Below are 11,851 nucleotides of genomic sequence, written 5' to 3' on the forward strand. Positions count from 1 at the left end.
TGGTGCTCCATGTCCCAGGGATGTCCCTGGGGAGGGGACATGCAGCCCATGGACATGCAGTGCTCTGTGTCCCAGGGATGTCCCCGGGGAGGGGACACGCAGGCCTTGGCCCCACAATGCTCCATGTCCCAGGGATGTCCCCATGGAGGGGACACGCAGGTCATGGACACACGGTGCCCCTCGTGCTGGAGCTGAGCTGCCTCCGGGCTCCGGCCCGGCCGTGCCTGGAAACACTCAGCGCCGCTTGGCCGGAGCAGCCGGCCGCGCTCCCGCTCCGGCCCCACATCTTGTTCCCATTGCCGGCATCCCGGAAACGCTGCAGCGGTCGCGCCCCCCACACCGGACTCCCGGGACCCGGGGAACGCGCCCTGCCTCCCCCGCACCGTGCACCGCCCCGGCTCCGCGCCCCCCACACGCAGCCCCGCGCCCCCGGGGCACGGCGTCACCCACGTTGTGCCGCACCGTGCCGCACCGTGCCAGGCCACATCGTGCCACGCCGCGTGCCGGGCCACGCCGTGTTGTGCCGTGCTGCACTGTGCCCTGCCACGTCGTGCTGTTTTGTGCCATGCTATGCTATGGCACGCTGCATTGTGCTGTGCCGTGCCATGCTGCATTGTGCCGTGCCACGTTATGCCGTGCCGTGCCGTGCCGTGCTGTGCCATGCTGCATTATGCCGTGCCGTGCCATGCCAGGCTGCATTATGCCGTGCCGTGCCGTGCTGTGCCATGCTGCATTATGCCGTGCTGTGCCCCGCTATGCCATGTTGCATTATGCCGTGCCGTGTTACGCCGTGCCAGCGCGGTGCCAGGCCACCCCAACCCCGCAGCCCCGGAGACCCTGCCCGCCGCCCCCCCCGGCGCCCCGTTCCCGCACGGTGCCCCCCCCGGCGCCCGCCGCGAGCACGGGACCCGCTCAGCTCCCTGCAGGGGCCCGGCTTTGGCCGGCATCGCCCCGGCCGCCGGCTGCCGCCGCTCCCCAGCGTGCCTGTGCCAGCGCCAAAGCAAACATCCTGCCGCCGCCGGAGCAGCGCGCCGGGAGCCCCTCGGCCGCCCGCACAGCTGCAGCACCCCGGGGGCGGGGGCCGTGCAAGCACCCCCCCCCGCAGCTTCCCCCCCCCAAGCCGCCCCGGGGACCCCCGGGCAGCACAACACCCCCGTGCCGCAGCCCTACGTGCCCAGCACCCCGGGGTGCCGCTGGGCCCTGGGGACGCCCCGAGAGGAGGGACGTGGCGGGGCTCATCCAGCCCAAACGGGGCCGGGGGGACGGAGGAGCGGGGCGCCAGGCGGGCTTCCAGCTGGGAGCCGCCACGGCTGCGTGTGCACGCGTGCATCTGCGCGTGCATGCGTGTGCCTGCGTGTGCATGCGTGTGCACCTGCACGGGTGCTGCAGCCACACGCCTGTGTGTGTGCCAGGGAAGGCCACGGTGGCTGCAAGGAGCCGCGCGGGGCCAGCTGGACACAGGGACACGTGGGGACACGAGGGGACACGAGGGGACGCACAGGGATGTACAGGGTCATGTGCACGCAGGGAGCGGTGTGCGTGGGGACCGGCAGGTGTGCCCACGGGGACGGGGGTGCATGGGGACCAGCGGGGGTGCACGCAGGGAGAGGCACGCACGCAGAAGCGTGCACGCCGCAGCGCGTGTGCATGACGGGGCTGTGCTCGTGCAGGGCAGTGTGTGCACAGAGGGAGCACCGTGGCTTAGTGTCTGCACGTGCGGAGGGACCTGTGCGCACGGGGGGGCCATGGGGGTGTCCCCGCACACGGGAGAGGGAGGATGCACACGAGGAGGTGTGCCCGTGGGGCTGCGAGCGTGCGGGAGCAGCGTGTGTGCATGGGCAGCCCCTGGCCCGCAGCACTGCCTGCAGGCTCCAGCACCCCCCTGGGCCTCCCCTTACCTCTAAAACCCGCCGGTTTGGGTCCCCCCGGATCTCGGGGCAAACTTTCCGAATGCCACTTGCTGGAGGGATCCGCTTAACTGGCTCCCTGCAACGTAACAGGGCTGCGGCGTGCAGGAAGGCTGCGTTTTAGGGCACGTGTGAAATAAAACCCTCCACGTCCGCGATGGCCAGCGGTTTATTATGTCCACGCAATGCGTGGAAACACAGCGGCGCTTTGTTCACCTTGGGCTCCCCTCTGCACACATGCATGCACACGCACGCACACGCATGCACAAGCACACACACACGCACACGCATGCATCCATGCACACAGGCACTGGCGTGCATGCATGCACACGCAGGCAAACACACACACACATGCACAGGCACACATGAAACACACGCACACACACACACACACAGAGTTGTGCACATACGCACGGTCATGCACGCGCCCGCACACGTGCAAGCATGCACACAAGCATGCACAGGCACGCTCACACATGCACAGACACGCGCGTGCACACCCCCATGCCCTCACACACGCCCAGAGCGTGTCACTAACCCGGGCAGCGCCATGCAAGGCGCCTTGTCCCCCGCTCCGGCACCCTGGTTGCCCCCTGCACCCACCCAGGGCTGCTGCAGCCGCAGGGTGCTGGGGAGAGGGTGGCCCAGCCGCAGCCCGCGGAGGCTCCCGGCCGTCCCGGCATGCTCCGGCGCAGCCCTGACCCGCGCTTGGAAAAGCGAGACCCAGGGGAGCAAGGGGCAGGGGGAAGCAGGCGGATCTGCAAGCCATTTCCTCTCGTACAGCCGCCCGCGCCGGGGGGGATCCGTTCCTCGCTATCGCCCGCGCCCGCCCGCTCTGCGGCCGCGTGTGCACGTAAATGCGATTTACGGGAAGATAGAAACCATCTGTGCAGCACCAGCGGGGCGGGGGGCGGCCACGGGTCACCCCTCGGCCGGGAGCGGGTGCTGAGCCAGCGGGTTTGCTGCCCGGCGGGACGGACCCGTGCCTGCGCGTGGCGGTGTGCAGCTGGGCCGGGACGGACACGCGTGTGCATGTGACGGTGTGCAGCCTGGCAGGAATGGACACGCGTGTGCATGTGGCGGTGTGCAGCCTGGCAGGGACGGACATGCGTGTGCACATGGTGGTGCACAGCCAGGCAGGGATGGACACGCGTGTGTGCACGTGGTGGTGCAGGGATGGACACGCGTGTGCACGTGGCAGTGCACAGCCAGGCAGGGACAGACACGCGTGTGCTGCTCCACACACATGCAGAGGAGGGGGCTGCGCGGCTGTGCAGGGGCTGTGCGTGTGCACACATGCACGCTGCTCTGTTGTTGCCAGGCCAGGTAACACCAGGCCGGGGGGGACAAGCACCCCCCCAGCGCAGCACCCGCTCCCGGGCAGCCCCCGGAGGGGAAAGCTGCCGCGGGTGCCGCCAGCCCCGCTCCCCGCCGCGCTCCCCGCCGCGCTCCCCGCCGCGCGCCCCAGCAACGCCTGCGGCGGAGCAGATTGCGCCGTGACTGTGCAGTTGGCGCCGCCGCAGCTGCGACTCCCGCGGCAGCCGGGCCAACGGGGCTGTCTCTGTTGCCCAACTTTGCCGGCAGGATTTTGCCAACACGCACGGGAGGAGGGAAGAGCGCAGGCATCGCCCGCCTGAGCCTGGCAGCCCGCCCTGCGCGCGGGCGGGGGGACGGGGGGGTCCCATGCACGCACATGGCCATGCACACGTGGCACAGCACACACGCAGCACAGCACACATGGCACAGCATGCACACGCGGCATGGCACACGCAGCACGGCACATGCAGCATGATGTGCACACATATAGCATGCACACGCGGCATGGCACACGCAGCATGGCATGCACACACACACACGGCAGAGCATGTACACATGCACACGGCACATGCAGCACAGCACATGCAGCACGGCATGCACACGCAGCATGGTGCATGCAGCACGGCATGCACACACACAGCATGCACACATGGCACAGCACATGCAGCACAGCACACACACGGCACAGCATGTACACACGCAGCACAGCACACATGCAGCACGACATGCACACACACAGCATGCACATGCAGCACGGCACACACAGCACGGCATGCACACATGGCACAGGCACGCACACAGCACAGCACATGCATGGCACAGCATGTGCATGGGGCGTGGGCATACACACGCAGCACGCCATGCACGTGTGGCACAGGCACGCACGCACAGCCTGGCACGCACATGTTGCACAGGCACGCACACAGCACCAACACGGCATGCGTGCACAGGTCAGCATGCACGAGGCACGGGTGCAACGGCACTGCAGCATCCCCAGTGCCCCGCTGCAGGTGCCCCACACAGCCATGCCAGAGGTTCGGCTGAGGCTCCGAGGGGCAGCGAGGTGATGCCATGGGGCAGCCGCACGGCCAGGCAGGGGTGAGAGCTGCCCGGGCGCTGCAGCCGAAGCACTGCAGCTCAGGAAGGCAGCGAGCGAGCGAGCACGGGAGCCGAGAGACGCCGGAGCCGGCAGCGGGTGTTTGGGCTGGCGCGAGTTGTTGTTGCCAGCTTCCTCCCTCGGCGCACACACCGCCGAGTGCAAACAAACACCGAGCTGCTTCGCCTCCCCCTCGGCACGGAGGGAGGGAGGCAGGGAGGCCGGGAGGCAGGGAGGGAGGGAGGCCGGGAGGCAGGGAGGCCACGCAGGAGCAGGCTCTGCGGTGCCGCCGGGCAGCCCATGCGCCCGCCACGTGCCCCCGGTCGGCACTGGCACCGGCACCAGCACTGGCACTGGCACCGCGGGCAGGCGGCAGGGCCGGGGCTCCGGCAGCGGCGCGCTGGGTGGCTGCGGGGATGGCGGGTGTCCCCCGCGCTAACAGCGCCTTGGCAGACTCCTGGCGTTGCACAGATGCTGAGAGCATCTGCCTTTAAGGGCCATCAATATTTATCACCCTTGAAGCAGGCAGCGGCTCCCCAAGTGCCTCGGCAGCCTGCGCTGGCTCTCACGGCTCCCTTCGGCCGCGGCCCCCCGGGCCCTTGGGGTCTGGGGCTTGGCCCCCACGCACGTCCCATGGGGCCAGCCTGCCCCGTCCCCCAGCGCGTCCCACCGCTCTCAGCCCCCCTGGGGCCCTGACCCCCCCTCCCCTCCCAGCCCCTCCAGGCCCCCACCACCTTTAGGTCCCCCAGCATCTCCATGGCCCCCCGGCCCCTCCGGATCCACCAGCATCTCCAGGGTCCCCAGCCCTTCTGGGTCCCCCAGGGTCCCCAGCCCCTCTGGGTGCCCCAGCCCCTCTGGGACCCAGACCCTCTCCGCAGCCCCCAGCCCCTTTGGCTCCCCCAGCCCCCCACATTCCCTGCAGTGCTGCAACCCTGGCGGGGCCACGACCCTCCCAATCCCCCCACCCGGGGTCTCCTCCTGCCGCAGCCCTCCGGGCCACCGGGGCCCTCCCGGGGCTGCCTCCCCCGGGGCCCGCCTGGACGGGGCAGCAGTGGGGCAGGGCCCCCCCCAAGCCGCGCTGCCCGAAGGACAGAGGACCCTGCCCGGCCCCTGCCCAGCCTGCGCCCCGCTCCCGGTGCACGGCGGGGGCCTGGCCGAGGCGGGGCGGGGGGGGACCCCCGACGTCCCCCCCGAGCCCCGGTGCCGCCCGGCCGGGCCCCTCGGGCTGTCGGTGCCGCCTCCCGCCCCGAGCCCCGTTGAGCGGAGCAGAGCAGAGCAGAGCAGAGCAGAGCAGCCCGCGATGTTTAGATTAGCGGATAATGTGCTGCAAATAATTGCCTTAATCAAGAAAGGTTAATGAGGCTGCCTGGGTGTAAAGCCGCGGCCCGCCGCCGCCGCCAGCAGCAGCCGCCGCCGGGGGGGACCCGGCCCGGGAGCCCCCGAGCCGCCGAGCCCCGGAGCCGCGGAGCCCGGAGCCCCCGAGCCGCGGAGCTCCGGAGCCCCCGAGCCGCGGAGCCCCCGAGCCCCGGAGCCGCGGAGCCCCCGAGCCCCGGAGCCGCGGAGCCCCCGAGCCGCGGAGCTCCGGCCCCGGCGGCGCTGCGCATCTGGCGGGGAGCAGAGCCACCTGCCGGCCGCGGCGCGCCCCGCACACGGGCACACGCGGGCCCCGCACACGCGTGGGGCGCTCGCGCGGGCCGCGCTCCTGCAGCGGTGCCGTGCACAGGCGTGACGCTCGCGTGGGCGACGTGCTCGCAGCCGTGCCCCGCACACGCAGGCTGCTCACACGCGCAGCGCGTTTGCAATGACGCCCTGCACGCGCGTGCCGTTCGCGTGGGCAACGCGCTTGCAACGGTGCCCCCCACGCGTGCCCCACCACGCCCGTCGCCCTCCCCGGCCCGGCCATGGGCGCTCGTGACGGCTGGCCCCGAGCTGGGCCGAGCGCCGGAGCCCACCCGTGCCCCACGGCGGCAGGGCGGGCGCCCCACGGAGCCGCGTGCGTGGGAGCGTGGCCGTGGGCCTGAGCACGGGGCGGCTGGTCCGGCACGGGGTGCTGCCGCCAGCCCCGCTGCTGCCTCTCCCTCTCCCCAGCACCCCTGGGCACCCCCTGCCCGGCCCGGGGGGCAGAGGGTGCCGGGGGGGGGGCAGCGTGGCAGGGCCAGGCCTGAGCTGCCCGAGGGGCCACGGTGCCAGCATGGGTACATGAGGGGACTCTCGGGGACAGCCCTCGGGCACGGCGCCCTGGGGCAGGACGCAGGGAGGAGGAGGAGGAGGAGGAAGGCACAGACCCAGCAGCGGGGGAGGCAGGTCCCTGCCGTGGAGGGAGGCGCTCCCTGCAACAGGGATCCCCGGGAGCACCAGCGGAGCAAAGCCCTCCGCAGCCCACCTGCCCCGGAGCCCCCTGCTCTGCCTCCCGGAGCATCCCGATCTGCCTCCCCGGAGCGCCCTGCTCTGCCTCCCGGAGCATCCTGATCTGCCTCCCTGGAGCCCCCTGCTCTGCCTCCCGGAGCATCCCGATCTGCCTCCCCGGAGCGCCCTGCTCTGCCTCCCGGAGCATCCCGATCTGCCTCCCTGGAGCCCCCTGCTCTTCCTCCCAGAGCATCCCGATCTGCCTCCCCGGAGTGCCCTGCTCTGCCTCCCGGAGCATCCCGATCTGCCTCCCCGGAGCGCCCTGCTCTTCCTCCCGGAGCATCCCGATCCGCCTCCTCCAGCCAGCGGCCCGGCAGGCCCCGGCACCTGGCAGCCTTCGCAGCGCTGCGTTTAAGACGGAGCTGTGACATTTCCAGCGAGCGGGATGCGCCAGGCGCTCTCAGCCGCTCCTCACGGCTCATTAAAAGCCAGACGAGCCGCGGCAGTAATTGCTTTAATTTATTTGCTTGCGGCTGGGGCAGAGGGGAGAGGCATGTGGCACTCGCTACCTTTATGGGGACCATATGGAAACCATTTGTCACCGTTTGCTGTGGCAGGGCAGGCGGGGCAAGCACAGACTTTTATTAACTCGCCTGCAATCTCTGACTTTTCTAATCGAGCCCCTGCCGCGAGCGACACCGTGTCCCATGCGGGCCGCGGAGCCGGCAGCAGCCCCCGGGCAGCATCGGCGGTGCCCAGGAGGGGCTGGGGCTGGGGCTGGCACCGGTCCCGCGGAGGGGACGGCCCCACGGGCAGCCCTCGCACCAACCCCACGGCGAGGAAACAAGCCGGGCGCCAAAAACCTGCACCCGCGATAAATTAATTTCCTGCAGTGAGCGAGGGAGCTTCAGCGGGGCAGCAGCAACGCGGGGGGGGGGCTGCGCCGCTTGCTCCAGCCCCGCACGTCGCTGCCGTTACGCAGGGTCCCGTCCTCAGGGCAGCGGTGCCCCGACCTGCTCCGGGCTGCGCCGGGAGCGCGGGTGCCGCCTCCTCCGCAGCATGTGTGCATGCACGCGTGCAAGTGTGCATGCATGTGCGTGTGCATGCGTGTGTGCATGCATACGGGGGGTGCGTGCACGTGCAGGTGTGCGTGCATGCCCGTATGTGCGCGTGCATGCATTTGTGTGCATGCATACAGGGGGGTGCATGCACACGCGGGTGTGCGGGTGTGCCCGTGTGGCTGTGCATGCACACGCGGGTGTGCGGGTGTGCCCGTGTGGGTGTGCACGCACACGCGGGTGTGCGGGTGCGGAGCAGCCCGTGGCAGCCCCGCGATCGCGCTCCCCCCGTCAGCAACCGCCCCTCGGGGGGGCGGCAGGCCGGGCGCTCCCTGCGGGCTGCCGGCTCCCCTCCCACCCGCGCCGCGGCGAGCGATCGGAGCAAAGGGCCCGGGAGCGGGGCGCCTTGCCGGGGTGCTGCCCGCTCCGCTGCCCCGTGTCCCCCGCGTGCGCCCGCCCCGCACGGTGACGTCCCCGCGGAGCCACGAGGCGGGCGGACGCTTTGCCGTGTATGGAGCGCGGGGTGGCTCGGTGGCGGCGGTGGCACCTGTCACACGCAGTCCGGCAGGACGCTGCAGAGCGCGAGGCACATGCAGACGAAGAGGATGAGGAGGCAGAAGGCGTCCGGCTCCGCCAGCAGGACGAGGAAGACCACGGCCAGCATGGGGAGGAGGGGGTGCAGGAGGACCAGGGTGGCAGGGGCCGGGCAGAGGAGCAGGGCCGGGCCCCCGGCATTGTGACCCCGCGCCGCCCGTGGCCCCCCCGGCCCGGCTCTGCCCCCCCCCCCAGCCCGGCCCTGGGGCACGGCCGAGGCCCCGCTGGTTTAGGGAGGCCAGGCTGATCCCGTCGGACACAGCCCGAGCCGGCTCCGTGCCAGCCCCACGGCAGCGGCCCCACGGCGCCGGGGTGCAGAGCGGGGCTGGACCCAGGGTGCAGGGCTGGGAACAGGGATGGGGATGGGGATGGAGATGGGATGGGGATGGGGATGGGGATGGGGACGGGGATGGGGATGGAGATGGGATGGGGATGGGGATGGACATAGGGATGGGGTCAGGGATGCAGCTGGAGATGGGGATGGGGAAAGAGCCAGGGATGGGGATGGAGATGGGGATGGGGCCGGGGATGGGGATGGGGTCAGGGATGCAGCTGGAGATGGGGATGGAGATGGGGACAGGGACAGGGACAGGGACAGGGACAGGGACAGGGACAGGGCCGGACGAGCCGCGGCGCAGGCGCACGGAGCAGGCGGACACGGGCGATGCCTGGCAGCTGTATTGACCAGGGCCGGCGGCTCCGCTCACCACAGGAGCGCGAGGAGCTGCCGGGCGAGCGGCACCAGCAGCTGCGTCACGCAGAGGAAGATGAGGAAGGGCAGGAAGAGGGCGAGGAGGAAGGCAGCGACGGCCGGCAGCAGCTGGTTGAGGACGCTGTGGGCCGGGGGCACGGCCGAGGGCAGGCAGGCGAGCAGGGCCGGCGGCAGGTGCTCGTACGCCACGAACAGGGGCAGCAGCAGGAAGAAGAGGAGGAGGAAGACGAGGCAGAAGAGGATTTCGCAGAAGACGAGCGTGATGACGAAGGACAGGAGCTTCCCGAGCGCCTCGGAGGGCGGCGTGCATGCTGCGGGCGCCGGGTCCCCGCTCCCGGCCCCCCGCTCCGACGCGGCTCGGCCTGGGAGAAGCGGGAGACGGCCCCGGTGAGCGGGGGCAGCCCCGGTGCGCGATGCCCGGGCCCCCCCGGTCCCCCCGCGGGGCCATGCCACGGCGCTGCGGCTCCTGTGAAGTCACAGAGCCGGGAGCACGGCATCCTGCCGTGGTCCTGCCGGAGCGGGGAGCTCCCTCTTCCCACCAGCCCTTCACAAACCTCCTCTTAAAATATGAATAAAAGCTAGGAAAGAGCCCCAGGGAAACGTGCCGCAAGGCACAGCGCTGCGCCTCCCTCTGCTCTGGCTCCGGCCTGGGCTGGGGCACAGGAATGGGCTGGGAATGGGGATGGGCTGGGAATGGAGATGCCCTGTGGGCATGGAGATGGGCTGGCAATGGGGACGGGATGGGAATGGAGATGGGCTGGGAAGGGAGGTGGGCTGGGAACAGAGATGGGCTGGGGCACGGAGACGGTCTGGAGGAATGGAGATGGGCTGGGAATGGAGATGGATTGGGACATGGAGATGGGCTGGGAACAGAGACGGGCTGGGCATGGAGATGGGCTGGGAATGGAGATGCCCTGTGGGCATGGAGATGGGCTGGGAACAGAGACAGGATGGGAATGGAGATGGGCTGGGAGTGGAGATGGGCTGGGAATGGAGATGCCCTGTGGGCATGGAGATGGGCTGGGAATGGGGACAGGATGGGAATGGAGATGGGCTGGGAATGGGGACGGGATGGGAATGGAGATGGGCTGGGAGTGGAGATGGGCTGGGAATGGAGATGCCCTGTGGGCATGGAGATGGGCTGGGAATGGGGACGGGATGGGAATGGAGATGGGCTGGGGGAAGGGAGATGGGCTGGGACATGGAGATGCCCTATGGGAATGGAGATGGGCTGGATCTCCAGGCTCGGAGGAGCTTCCAGACCCGGGACAGCCTGGCCATTGGAGAAGAAGGGACCTGCAGGAAATCCCCACCGGAGACCTACCTGGGCCAACGTGCAGGGCTGGGGCCAGGCGAGTGCTGGTGCCGCGTGCCACACGCAGCCGTGTCCCAGCAGCGCCGGGTCTGCCGCCGTGCCCAGCGCCCATGGGCCACCTCCGCCGCGTGCACGGGGCCAGCACCGCCCCGGGGCCGCTCAGAAGACAAGTCTGCTCAGCCGGAAGAAAAACGGCAGCAGGACCAGCCTCGTGGTGGAGTAGAGGGCGCCGGGGAGGGCCAGGGAGACGAGGAAGACGCCCAGCGCCCAGAGCAGCTCATGGAAGAAGACGTCCGTGGCCGGCGTCAGGGCGCGGAAGAAGAGGTTGACGGCCGGGAGCAGGTAGTCGGAGAAGGCGATGGTGGGCACCGTGAGGAAGATGAGGAAGTAGTAGGTGACGACGATGAGGACGGCGAAGTAGAGCAGGAGGGCGAGGAAGCAGAGGAGCCAGCGGGCGCCCTGCAGGACCTCCCCGGGGAAGGGTGGCATGGTGCCCGGCCTCGCGCCCGCCCGCGTCCCTGGCGGCCTCCGCTCAGCCCTGCGCGCACGGGGAGACGGGGGCCGCTGGCACCGGGGCCGGATCCTGACGCCCGGCCCAGCGCCCCGGTGGCGGGGGGGTCCCGTTCCCAGGCGGGGGGGCGGCGCAGCGCTCACCTCCCCGGCGTGCTGCTCAGCCCTGCAGCCCCATGGCCCCCCCAGGGCCAGGCTGCCGGGGGATGGCACCCACGTCGGGTCACCACCGCCACCCGGGCGATGTCACAGAGTCGCGGGAGGGGACGGGGACACCCCCCCCCCCGGCGTTGAATCCCCTGCGGATGGATGCTGCCTGGGGCGGGGGGGGGGGGGGTAAAGGCTCCCAGCAGGGGAGCTGGGGCAGCCCAGCATCATGCATGACCCCCCCGGGACGTGGCTGCCCCTCTCCATGCATCCGGGCTCCGCACGGGTCCCTGCAGCACCAGGAGCATCCCGGAGGAGCCGTGCAGCCCCCACGGTCCCGGGGGTGGCGAAGGACAGGGTCCCCCCGTCCTGGGGCACCTTCACACCCCCCTGCACAAGGCCCTGGCACCCTGCTCGGGGCCAGCCCTGCTGGGTGCCCAAAGGGGCCCTGAGCCCTGCCGGCGCCTGCGGCGAGAGGGAGGCCGAGGGGAACCGGGAGCCCCGATCCTGCACGTGTGGCCCCGAGCCCGGAGATGCAGCTCCATCCCTGCACACACAGCCCCGAGCCTGGAAACAGCCCCATCCCTGCACCCGCAGCCCCGTCCTTGCACCCGCAGCCCCCTCCCCGCACCCGCAGCCCCCTCCCCGCACCCAGAGCCACGGACACGGAGCCACCGGGGACGTTTCCAGCTTTATTGGCAGGCGATGCTGCTGCCGGCGGTGCCGGGGGCGCGGGCCGGGTGGCACGGCGGTGGTGGTGGCAGCGGCAGCTCCGCGGGCGCCGGCGGGGACGGCTCAGTAGCGGCTGCGGTGGCCGCGCCGGTGCTGCGAGTGGTGGTGGTGGTGGTG

Source organism: Dromaius novaehollandiae, chromosome 4 (assembly GCF_036370855.1).
Source record: "Dromaius novaehollandiae isolate bDroNov1 chromosome 4, bDroNov1.hap1, whole genome shotgun sequence".
NCBI lineage: Eukaryota > Metazoa > Chordata > Aves > Casuariiformes > Dromaiidae > Dromaius > Dromaius novaehollandiae.